The 12,561-nt window shown below is 45.0% G+C and overlaps 2 long non-coding RNA genes across 2 annotated transcripts in view; one reads left to right on the top strand and one right to left on the bottom strand.

Moving 5' to 3' along the window:
- Positions 1 to 12,561, bottom strand: part of LOC128316265 (uncharacterized) — a 181,957-nt gene that overhangs the window by 4,802 nt on the left and 164,594 nt on the right. Inside the window, exon 4 of the long non-coding RNA XR_008299869.1 lies at positions 12,262 to 12,385. This is a non-coding gene — a long non-coding RNA (uncharacterized LOC128316265). The remainder of the gene's footprint in view (positions 1 to 12,261; positions 12,386 to 12,561) is intronic.
- Positions 1,361 to 4,773, top strand: LOC113603564 (uncharacterized). The gene is made up of 3 exons (XR_008299870.1): positions 1,361 to 1,555; positions 1,953 to 2,564; positions 2,919 to 4,773. It is a non-coding gene; the product is annotated as an uncharacterized LOC113603564 (long non-coding RNA).

Here is a 12,561-nt window from a genome sequence, read left to right on the forward strand (position 1 = left end):
GGTCTGAGCTAAAGAATCTTGAGAGAATCTTTCCTGGGGCGCCTGCGTGGCTCAGTCTGTTAAGTGCCTGACTGTTGATGTGGGCTCAAGTCATGATCCCAAGGGTCATGGGTTTGAGCCCCAAGCCAGGCTCCACACTGGGCACAGAGCCTGCTTAAGATCCTCTCTCTGCCCCTCCCCCGTGCAAGCACACTCACATGTTCACTCCCTCAAAAGAAAGTATGTAGGTCTTGCATTTTCAGAGAGAGGACAGTTTTAACCAGTGCTATTTTAAATGTTTTTGTACAAATGTGCAATTGTGTGATTATATGATGTTAAATGGATGCATATTGGTAATAAAATGCCTTACTCTGCACAGTCTTGAATCTGAAGTACGTTATTTGAAATTTATTTCAACGTATTTAGACGGTGATTATTGAGTACCATAAAGGCCCGTTTTAAAAAAGTGCTTCTCTGTGCTATATGTTCAAGTTTATCTCCAAGTCAGACCATGCTGCTTCTCTCTCTAATACACACAATATAATGATCTCCCTTTAGATAATGCAACTACACCCGGTATGATTACAAGCAAAACGTGTCATTTTAAAAAAGATTTCTAGGATTTGTCTTCTGGCAATATCGAATTCCGACTTGTAACTAGGCAGTCAGAATTATCTATTGCAATTCCAATCACTGAACAATGTTCTCTTGTGTTTGTGTATCAATCGTATGGGAGCTGTAACAGTGTAGACGCTGCACAAATGCTTTAAAGTAAATGGGTTAATGGAAATAGAGACAGTTTCTTTAGTGAAAGGGTTTTGAATCTGCATCTCGGAGTCTGTAATTTGCAATTGTTGTTACCCACAAAGTCTGTCTTATCGTCCTGGCTCATTTCTATTTTTGTCTTAAAAAACGACTAATTCATTCTTTAGCCTGTTTTCAAACTTTTGGGCACTGGTTTCTTTCATACTCTATCAATAGATGACTCATGCCAGTCATGTAGATTAGATTCCAGGTGTGTCCATCACAAGAGCCAAATATTTCTACTGAATATGGTTTTTTGAGGTTTGGATTATATACTTGCTGTTGAGTCCCATGGGTTAGACACTGGTTTCCTAGAACCACATCTATTTCATGCTGTCAGCCTAAAACAAAACAAAAAAAATAATACCCAAATAAAAAATATGAGCATAATCTGTAAAGATGTGCCCATGTACGTGCGTGTGTAAAAACTGCCAAATCGTTGTTGTTGCTTTAAGTAACAACAGAAAGATCCACCATGACTTCAACTGTGTTTAGCAGGTGTGAAGTCCTTCCCCGGTCTGTGGGGTCCTCGCTTAGATGATCTAAGATCGAGATGCCGACTGTAGACTCTTCAATTCAAATGATTTACTATCTTTATATTTTAATAGCCTGAATTCGTAACATTATAATCTAGACGCGGCAGTGGAAGAGAAAATAATGTGCGTGACCGCACGAAGAAGAGATGCCAGTCTGACACAGGTCGAAACCGGGCTGACCCACGTGGAAATAAGTCCACAGCACGTGCCTCAGGAGTAGCGGGGAAGTTATTATGGTATGATAAATGAAGGCTCCTGTTATCTTTTTATGGATGGTAATCTGTTAAAGGGTATCGTGCATGAAGAGTATTATTGCCTAAACGTCACAAATATAAACATATTTCAACTTATTTTTAGAGAGTAATTTTCTGTGTTGTTAATGGTGCTAAAAATTAACTGGCATTAAAATGGAACTAAGCTTCTGAATAAAATTTAGGGCACAGTACACATAACACCCACCACGCACACACCCGCACACATCAGTGCACGCACAATACGCTCTCTTGCTGTAAGAGTTTGGAAGTTGAAAAAATACATATATACTTTCAAAATCCTGAGGTCAAACATAATTCTGGGGTCAAAACATACTCTTGCGACTGTGCACGACATAGTGAAATAAAATATGTTTTACAGGTGTCAAAGCAGGAACAAAAAGCAGTGCTTAAAAATCTTGGTATTTGAAAGATGAATTTATGGCCGCCTAAATCCTCGAGTGGAAAGACTGAAATGCCTTTATTTCGACTGCTCGTTGCCTGCAAAAAGCCACCAGCATGATAAAGAGCCGTGGAACTCTTCTGGAACTCTTCTGGAAGCGTTCTTCTACTGTATAAAAACTGTGGCCGCTCTTTTCTTCCTCAACCCCCGCCCCCACCTCGTCAACATCCTTATCACATGTTCTCTGGCCCAGTGGCTTCGAGTCAGGCACTAACCACACTGCCTTTTGTCCTCTGGCAAAGATAATGCATCTGGGTTTCCTTAGTGACATTCTAAACACAGGTTTTCTGTCCTTCTGTATGGAGCGCACAGTCTGGGTGGATGCCTGATGTGTGCGAGGCCCCCACCCCCATCTACACACCACGCTGGCTCCCAGGTTGGCCTCTGTGTTCCGTCCAGCCTGGCATTGTCAGGGGTGGGGGCGCTGCGTGAGGTCCTGAGGTCGCTCTCCAGCGTCCTGCCCCACAGCCACAGGGGGCTTTTGTGCCCTGCCTTCTTGATTTGCTTCTACTTTCTGTTGTTGCCATCTGAGTAAATTACACCGTGAAGAAAGTTTGCCTCTGGGAAGAGGGAGCTGGAGTGCCTACTGAGAATTTTACGTGCATAAACGTGGGGCCAGGGAGACTCGGGGTTCGGGAGAAGGCAGGGGGGAGGGAGAGGCATGTCGGATGCTGTGCCCCGCTATGAAAATACCAAGAGATAGGGCTGGGAAGGTGGGCAACAGGAAGAGGAATGCAGTTATGACTGCTCTCATCAAATTCTGTCCCCGCAGACTGAGGTCAGGAAAAAATCTATCAGAGAAACAGAGTCCTGAGGTCTCTGGAAAGTAGGGATTTCGGAGGTCGCCGGGAGATGGGAGTCAATAATATTTATGCTTCTTTTCAGCTAAGAGAATCACCGTGTAATCATTTCTGGAGGACACCTGCAGCACCGGCTTTTGTCAACAGGACCACGGACACAAACAAAACACACACACTCACTTCCCACCGGGATGTGACATTGTGGACCAGCCCTGAATGCGGGCACACGTGGGAGATGTGGAAGCTGACGACTTCAGGCAAGACTCTTCCCCTCTCCTCCGTGGCTTCCTCAGTGGGCTGTCCGGGAGGGGCTGAGAGAGAATGTCGGCCGCTAAAAGCTTGACCGTCTTTAAGTGTGCTTGGGGGTGAGGGCGAGGGGAGGGAGAACCGTGAGCCATCACTATTCTGAGGCCGATTTAACCAAATGCCTAGGGGGAAATCTGGCTCTCAGATAGGCTGGCGCTTAAACATGAATGATATACATGTTACTCATGGTACAGCGGAGGGAAAGACATCACTCACAGGAAGTGATTACAGTTCTTTATCTTCTGGGCCCCAGTCGCTAAGGAAATTCTGACTGAGTGAGCCAAAGAAATCAGTCCCTTTGGAGTTCAGGCTAGTTAGTCATGACAGCTCGTGTTTGCTGTTATTAATAGCGGCCGCATTTACCAAGTGGACAGACCTGCAGACCTAAGCACAAGTCCGTGTGCACGAGCTTGCTTTGATGCACATTTGAGGTAAACACAGCCCAGCCCCATTTTTCAAATAAAGAAATCGAGAGCCTCAGTCTGGCAGGGAGGAAGATTCCAATGGAGGCTTTTGAAGTTCGAGTGCCATTCCTTCTGCTCTTAGAGCTCTTTGGCTTAGACGCGGGCCTCTGTGAGCTTTCTCGCAGAGTCATGCCAGCGCAGGCCAGGCACTGGTCATGCTGTGCCACGCGGTCAGACTCGTCCGTACGTGCTAGCGGCAGGTGCCGTGAGTCCCCGATTTTTAGTCAGAAGAAAAATGCCAAATCATGTTTGACTTTTACCAACAAGTTTCCTCGGGCCTGGAGCGGGAGCTGTCTTCCGGCATAATTAACTCAGAAAACGTGCGTGTCTCTGGGAGCTAGAGGGCTTGACGGAGGTCGTGATGTAGATGAATGTCACATACTTTCATAAGGCTGCTTTATTCCTTTTTGAAATGTCATCTCGGGAATCGTTCATTTTTCCGGAGACGGGCAGCTTTTATTTCCACTGGCAAACACGCGGTTTTACACGGGATGTCTTTCAGTCTTGGCGAGGCAACGAGAGAAGAAGAAACACAGGACTTGTTTAGGGCTGCAGTGATAACTGATTGAATGTTAGCTTCACTGTCAAAATCAGAACTTTCCCATACTATCTGAGGAATGAAAACACATCCTGATTAGTAATCCTCACCAAGTTCGGAAGGTTAGAGGTGATTCAGTCTCCGTGAATGTGGTCTGGTCGTATTTTAAGAAGGGCCTCTGAATCATGTGGAGTTGTGTCAAGATATGTGTGATGTTATGTTATTTTAAAAAGGCAGCTTGGAGAGAGGAAATTGAACCATCTTTTTTCAAAAAACTCTGCCCTTTAATGGAAGAAAAGGGCAGGTCATTTCCCACACATCTCACTTACTCTGTGCAATGTGGGCTGTGATGTATTTTTACCACAGACATATTCTTAATGTGCTCTCATATAACCTTACTTACTTAGGGTATTTTAAGTTTGTAACTTGAGCTGTTCTTACCTAATATTTATTGATAGATGTGATTAAATGCATGACTTATAATCAAATAAAATTTACTATTGATCTATTTTTCTCTTGATGGCTTAGCCATCTGGAGGGATGGCTGTGTAGACATATGTACTGTTGTATGAATATAAAAAATGCATAATTCTAAGTGAACTTCTCAACTTTTCTCAACTCAGAAAAAGAGGAATAGAATCCATCTTCTTTATCTTCCTGAGTTGTAACAACATATTTGAAAGTCCTCGGACAGTAACAAAACAGTGCTGGTGGGTCAGACAACAGCTAGGTCAGGATACCCTGTTAGGCTGGTTGGTAACTTGATGGCTCAGAATCAGGTATATATTATCTATTGCAGCCCCGTGAGGTGAAAGGCATCCCGGGGGTGGGGGTGGGGGTGGGGGGGGCAGGGAGGGGCTGGCCTCATGTGGTAAATCCATTCTGGGTTCATCATTCAGTCGATCTGTCAAGCACATTGTTGGAGGCATTCCTAGCCCCTCAACAGAAACCCTGAGCCAGTGAACCACTCTCAGTAGATTCACCATGAGCCAAACTTCGAATTCGTCCCGTCTTAATCCCATATGTTAAGGTAACTGCCATTCTTATTCTCTCTCTCTTATTGCTGCTGATACAAATTGTCCGTCGTGCAGCTCTTTTGGTGTGTACCACACCCCATCACAGATTTGGGACTACTCACAGGCCACGATGGAAGGAGAATGGTGAGAGCAGATCTTAACAAGGATTATCAGTGAGTTCTCGGAGCCGGGGGCCTTAGGGCTCCATCATGAGAAGGGGACAAATTTCCTGAGGATTCCACTGGCAAAGAAGGCAAAGGAGGCTGCCAGAATTAGGAAGTCAAGATCCCTAGCTTCATCAGAATTTCCTCATATAAACCAAACTTCCAAATCCCATTTCTTTCCAATAAATGTCCTAATGCTAATAAAAGAGACCCTGTGAATTTGGGAATTCAAATTGGGCTGTAATCCATCCACCTGCAGGATGAGACTTTGGGTTTAATTTTCAGAAATCTTGGCCCTCTGGCTACAGGAGATAGGATTTCTTACATGGCCATTCCAGGCGCTTTTGGATTCCTTATATAGACCTTAATCTGGGAATTTAAAGCCCCACGCTCATCGTTTTCTTTTCCTAAGTTAGCATAGTTAGAAGTAACCAACCGATCCAATTATACTCCTTGTTCTCATCACGATGTTCTCAATAAATGCCTGGCCACCCAGAGCCTGGTCCTCAGTAGGCACTTACTTGCACATACATAAAGGTGAAAATTTGAGGAGCTATTTCGCCACTATATTCTACACACTCCTTTACCACTGGAAATAGGGTCATTAGTGCCTTTACATCTAATCAGACCAGAGACGAGTTCCAGAAAACCCAGAGATAACTCAGAGAGCTCATCCTTAAGATTCTGTTCCTCTGCAACCACTCTCAATACCACATTCTGCATTAGTCAAATTTAAGTCAGGGAAGCACAACAACTGTGTAGGCTTGTGTTCGAGTGTTTGATCTGCAGAGGTGGGAGGCAGGCCATCTCTGTATGGTTGTTGGAGCTTAATGTCCACAGAGGGGCAGGCGGGAAGGAAGATGGAAATGGGATGGAGGAAATAAGAAGATGATTATAAACACAGACTGAAATCCACGTCCTTCTTGTCGCCTTGGCCCCCGGGCATGGTCGCATGGGGGAGCCGCAGACATGGCACTCTATCTGCATTGTTGACCAGATGGCCAGGACTTTCTCCTCGGGTTTTCTAATTTCTTCAGGGAAACTGCTTAATGGCTTTTTTTTTTCATGTTTATTTATTTTTGAGAAAGAGAAAGAGACAGAGTGTGAGAGAGGCAGGGGCAGAGAGAGAGACACACACAGAATCCGAAGCAGGCTCCAGGCTCCGAGCTGTCACCACAGAGCCCAACACAGGGCTGGGACGCACAGACTGCGGGATCATGACCTGAGCTAAAGTCGGACACTTAACCGACTGAGTCACCCAGGGGCCCCTTAATGGCTATTTTTAAGTCATCTAGAAGCATTCTTAAAAACCAGCCCACAGCTGTTACATTTTGGTTGTTCTTCCAGAAAGTTATTTTCGGATCTTTCTTGGTCACATCGTCCATCAGCAACAACATAATATTTGTAAAATAACGTGTGCACGGCACATGGCACAGATGGTCTTTGGGCTAGCTTCACATGTAAGAACCCTTCCTGGCCTTCCATGATGGATAACATTTCACTGCCAGGTGCACAGTTTAAGCATCCCTGTCTGTGTCCTGATCTGACAGGCGAGGAACGGACGATGACGCGGTCAGTCACTGGATTGCCACAGTTGGAACTGGGTTGTCACTTCTTTACTGGGCTGCGTTTGGGAGAGCAGTGAAATAACAAAACTCGAAGAAGAAGCACATGTAGCTGGGCGTAGCCTGAGGACCTGGGAGCAAAGACCCCAGGCAGTGGGGAGGAGCCCAGCTAGGACCTGTGCGTGGGCTCCGCGCTCTGCTTGTGCTGGTCTTGTGTTGAGGTTGGCCACCAAAAGAAGGTGATGGCCTGTGAATGGCCACAGACCACGTGCCTAAGTTGAGCCAGAGTACAAACCCAGAGCTGCTTGCTAATGACCTTCAGGTAAACAGCGGGACTGGGGTCACTTCCTGCTGCCAGGTTTTGACAAAGGGAGGGTATTTTAAAATGTGCTCTAAGAAGATGAGGCTTAAGCACAGGTTTATGGAGCAGACGTTCACTTGACAGAAACTCTGCAGGCAGCTGAGACACAGGACAGGCCCTCTGCTCCAGGATCAGAGTTAGAGAGTTTGTTTAGGGAAAGGCAAAAGGCATAATGTCAACATGAAAAAAAGAACCCAAACACAAAGTCTCAAACTAATTGCTTAGAAGATAATTTGGGAGGCGGGGCGGGGGGGGAGTTGGGATTAAATATCTAAACTTTATGATATTCAGCATCTTTGTAACATGTGATTGAAACCTCTGCTTTAAGAGTCTCAAAATATATCTTTGTTATGTCCTTTGAAGAAACAACAGACAAAATCCTTCCTGACCTACTGACTGATGTGTCTCCTGTCCCAGGCAAATTTCTTAAAAACACTGATTATATGGCTTGTTTCCATTCCCTTACCATCTTCCCACTTATTTTTTTAAGTTTTATTTATTTATTTTTTTGGGTGGGGGGAGGGATAGAGAGAAGGAGAGTGAGAGAATTCCAACGTGGGGCTCGAACTCACAAACCGTGAGATCATGATCTGAGCCTAAGTCAAGAGTCGGATGCTTAACCAACTGAACCACCCACGTGCGGCCCCATTTTCCCACGTAACGCCCTTTCGCCTGATTTCCAAAGGTGTCCTAGAAATGGCTAGAGTGTTTGACAGACAGAATGTGGTCTCCTTATTAGAAGAAAGGGGGAAAAATGGTGAAGTCGTCTGTCTGCTGAGCAGGGCACCACTTACTCTAAAAGCCCGAGTGAAACAAAGTCAAACGTGACCGTTCAGCTACAGATGAAATTCTGCATCTTTGAGGCTGCACGTTTGCATATTCACTTGGCTGAAGATTCACAGTGACTTTTGTACCGTACAACTGTTCCCACTTTGAAATACATGTTTTTATCAAAAAACAAAAACCCCGTTACTCCGCGGACATATCCTAAGGTCGGCCTGGCCCTCATGTCAGCAAATGTAATGACAACCTCCATGCAGCTTCCCGGGCCACTCAAGAGCACCTATCACTGCTGCTGACTTCTCACTTTGGGAAACTCCATCGTGTCCATCTCATCTTCTCGCATCACTGATCTGGTCTCTCAACCTCCTTCTCCATCCCATCTGTGAACAGGAGTCAGTCTCATGCTGGGGTTTCTTAGACTAGGTCTTTGTTCTTATCCTAGGCCGTCTCCCTAGTCACTCAGGTGGTTCCGATTGTCAGCCGAACATCAGTGAGTCTGATGTATGAAAGTAGCCGGAACCAGTCTCTGGAGATTGGGAAGCACCCATCCACACTGCACACCCACAGCCTCCACCATGTTTCACCTTGGGTCACTTTCTATCCCTATTAGCTTCCCACCCTGGTCCAAACCTGCCATCATCTCTTTCCCCAAATGCCCCAAAGCTACTAACTGTTGTCCTTGCGCTCATTCTAATGACTGTCTAGTAACGTCATGCTGTAATCAGAAGGATTTTCAAGATGAAAGTTGTTATTATGTGACCATTCTTCTAAAATCCTTCTAAAAACCAAGAGCCTGATTATGGCCCAGATGCCTCTCTAGGGTCTGATTTTTGTCTTCTATGGCTGTGCCCTTCTCATTACTCCTTCTCTTCTGTGTTTCACACACTTTGCTCTTTTCTGGTTCCTTCCGTGTGCCAGCTTTCACCCCGCCGAAGGTGTCTGCACATCAGCTCTCTGCCTCCGACCCCCAACGGCCCCTTTTCTGGTTAACCTCAAATCATCCCTCAGACCCAAGTCCCTCCAGGAGGACACCAGCCGCCCTCTCGTCCAGCTCTGCTACTTGTCTTCCTTGACCTGGGTTTTACCCTTTCGCCTCAGTCTCTGACTGTCCTTCCCCAGAGCTGCCAGCATGCCTTCAACCCTCTGGAAGGCTGCTTTCAACATGATGTTGAGGGGTGCCTGGGTGGCTCAGTAGGTTGAGCGTCCGACTTCGGCTTAGGTCACAATCTCACAGATCGTGGGTTCGGGCCCTGCGCCAGGCTCTGTGCTGACAGCTCAGAGCCTGGAGCCTGCTTTGGATTCTGTCTCCCTCTCTCTCTCTCTGCCCCTCCCCTACTCGCACTGTCTCTCTCTCTCTCTCTCAAAAATAAATAAAAATTTAAAAAATGTAAACAGAATGTTGAAACCTATCCCAAGAGTTTCTGGTTCAGCAGGTTGGGAGTGAGGCCTGAGAATCTGCATTTCTAACAAGTCTCCCATTCATGGTTTTCATACCCTGAAAACCACTGCCTTGAAGGGATCCTACACCTGATGCCTTTTCCCTCCACAGGAAGATAAGCTCCACTGGGCTTGGGAACATGACTATTTTGGTTTATCAATATCTCTCTAGTGTAGTACGGTCTCCTAGGACAGATGTTCAACAAATAAGCTTTTGATCGAATGATTATTAGAAAGAGTAAGTAAATTATAAATCATTTGGTCTAGTAAATAAAATGATCTGCTGACCAATACGTAATAAATTTACCTAAATCTTAAGTATGTTAGCTCAACCAAATATTTCCATTCCCCCCTCTAGTGTAATTTCTGCTTCTTGTATATTTCCCTTGTAATATATTATAAACACTTTTAATTGCAGTGAAAAAACACACAACATAATATTTATCATCTTAGCCATTTCTGAGTGCACAGTTTAGTCATGTTAAGTATAACGTTATACAACCCATCTCTAGACTGTTTTCATTTTGGGAAACCGAAACTCTAAACAGGAGCTCCCTCTCTCCCTTCCCCCAGCCCTGGCGACTGCCAATCTACTTCTGTCTCTATGAATCTGATGCTCTGGGTACCTCACATAAGTGGACTCATACAGTATTTGCATTTTTGTGACCAGCTTATCTCACTTAGCATGATGTCCTCAAAGTGTTTCCGTGTTAGCACAGGTTAGGATTTCTTTCCGTTCGGAGACTGAATAATATTCGACATTTTGTTTAACCATTCATCTCTCAGTGGACGCTTGGATGGCTTCCACATTTTGGCTTTTGTGAATAATGCTTCTGTGACTATGGCTCTACAAAGATCTCTTCATATCCTTGCTTCTTGTGGGTAAAAACCCAGAAGGAGAATTTCTGGGTCATACAGTCATTATATTTTCAACTTTCTGAGGATCTGCCATACTGTTTTCTGTAGTGGACACCCCATTTTACCTTTCTCCCAACAGTGCACAAGGGTTCTAATCTCCTCACACCCTTGCCAAAACTTATTATTTTCTGGGTTTTTTTTATTAGTAGCCATCCTAATGGATGTTAAGTGGTGTCTCCTTGTGTTTTTTATTTGCATTTCCCTAATGATTAGTGATGTCGAACATCTTTCCATAGGCTTGTTGGGATATTTGGAGAAACATTTTCTTTAGAGAAACATCTATTCAAGTCCTTTGTCCATTTCCAAAGCAGTTTGTTTGTTTTTTGTCTGTTTTTGATCTTCTGTGATATTTTGAAAGTCCTAAAATGAAAAATTAACTTAATGGGCATTGTCCTTTCTCAGCAATAAATTACCTTTGCAGATTGTATACACCATTGTGGATAAATGTGTTCTATCTGGAAGCACTGAGGAAAGGATATTGTATTTATAAGTGGCTACTTCATTTTTATTCTTTCATTTTAGCCCAAAAAGCTAACCAACTGTCCTTCTGTGGCCTACAGTGGAGGCACAGGAAGAGGGGTGGTGGGACAATCCTTTGTTCTACTCCAGATGCACAAATCCCGGGTGAACATTTGGGGCTGTTTCAAAAGGCACATTCTGCTTAAAATATTGTCCACCCCCCCCCCCATCTAGGGTACAGATGCAAAAGAAGGGGCTCACAATGGGTTGATGGGAGAGAGCAAACAGACTTGGGTATAAAGGGGATGCCCTTAGTAGAAAAGAGTCTCCCTGTTTCCTTGCCTGGATCTCTCATTCTTCCTGGTCCCTGTGTCCAGTTGGACTATAATTCCCAGACTTCCTGGTGATTAAGTTCTTGTCAGTAGAACATGAGTCAGTAAAATATAAACATATGAGAGAACATGTTCAACTTGTACTTAAAAGGACCTCTCTTTCCTTCTTGCGGGACGTAAGTTGCAAAGATTAGAGCGCCTCGGGGAGGTACATGCTTGAGGATGGCACACTGCCTGACTCACCTGGTCCCGGAGGCGAATCCTTGGCGTGGAGCCTGTCTACCCACCCTGGACCATCCCCTGACAGAGAAAGAAACCTCCATCTGGTGTGAATCATCGCATTTGGAAGGCACGTTGTTATATCAGGTTGCTCCTCACCCTGCTCATGCATTCTTCTTTACTTTTCATCTAACACTTGCTTAAGTCACTTGGCAGATCTAAACATGACTTTTTGGTAGAACTGGGTACAGCTCACTGGAAAGTACAGACCAAAACCTTCCATATTTTCGTTGAGAAAACCAAAATCACGTGCACAGGAAACACATAAGTGATGAAGTATATTACCAAGAGCCTATTTGAACAATATTGACAGGGTCTAAAATCCTGATTGGAAAGCAAATCAGAACCTTCTAGAAAGTCAGAGCAGCTTGGAGAAGGGACTGATAGAAGCTGGAGTGGCCTTTACAAGATTTCTGGGACAAGGGACCTTGAGTCAAATCTGAAGAGCTGTAAGTGTGTACAGGCTGGGGAACCCAAACTGTACCTGGCTCAGGAGAGGGAAGACATATTCCATCTGAAGTGTCTCTCCCTTCTGTGTCTCTTCAGGAAGAAGAGAAACTTCCAGGCTAACCCATCTGGGCTGCCAGTCCCTGAGTTCTCAACTCTGAGGGCTGGACGTGAGACTTTGTGGCAGGGAGACTTTCACGATGGCACCTCTGGGGGGTGCACGTGCCTGTGCTTAGAACCTTTCTCCCCGGTTTATCCTGTTGGCCTCTCCCCGCCCCCGCACCTCAACTTGGATGTCGCTTCCCCTGGAGCTTTGCCTGGCTCTGAACCCGCATCCTGTGCCCATCACGTAGAGGTACCTGGACTTTCCATGACCACCCTTGCGGTACGAGGCCTCAGTTCCCAGGGAACTCCGTGGAACCACCAGCTGTATGTGGACCTATGCTTTTTTTTGTTCAAAGAATCATTTCCGGTGCTTAACAGCTAGGAAGAAAAAAAACAAGTGACCTTAATAGATGTACCTTCAGTAAATGAATAGATGGATATTAGTGCTTTTGGACAAGATCAAAACAGGGACTACACTGCACTGAAATTGATCCTAAGGTAGATAATGCTGCGTGTCTTCCCAGAAAGGTGGAAATTTTCCAAATGACAAGTTG

The sequence above is a fragment of the Acinonyx jubatus genome, chromosome B4 (assembly GCF_027475565.1).
Source record: "Acinonyx jubatus isolate Ajub_Pintada_27869175 chromosome B4, VMU_Ajub_asm_v1.0, whole genome shotgun sequence".
Taxonomy (NCBI): Eukaryota; Metazoa; Chordata; class Mammalia; order Carnivora; family Felidae; genus Acinonyx; species Acinonyx jubatus.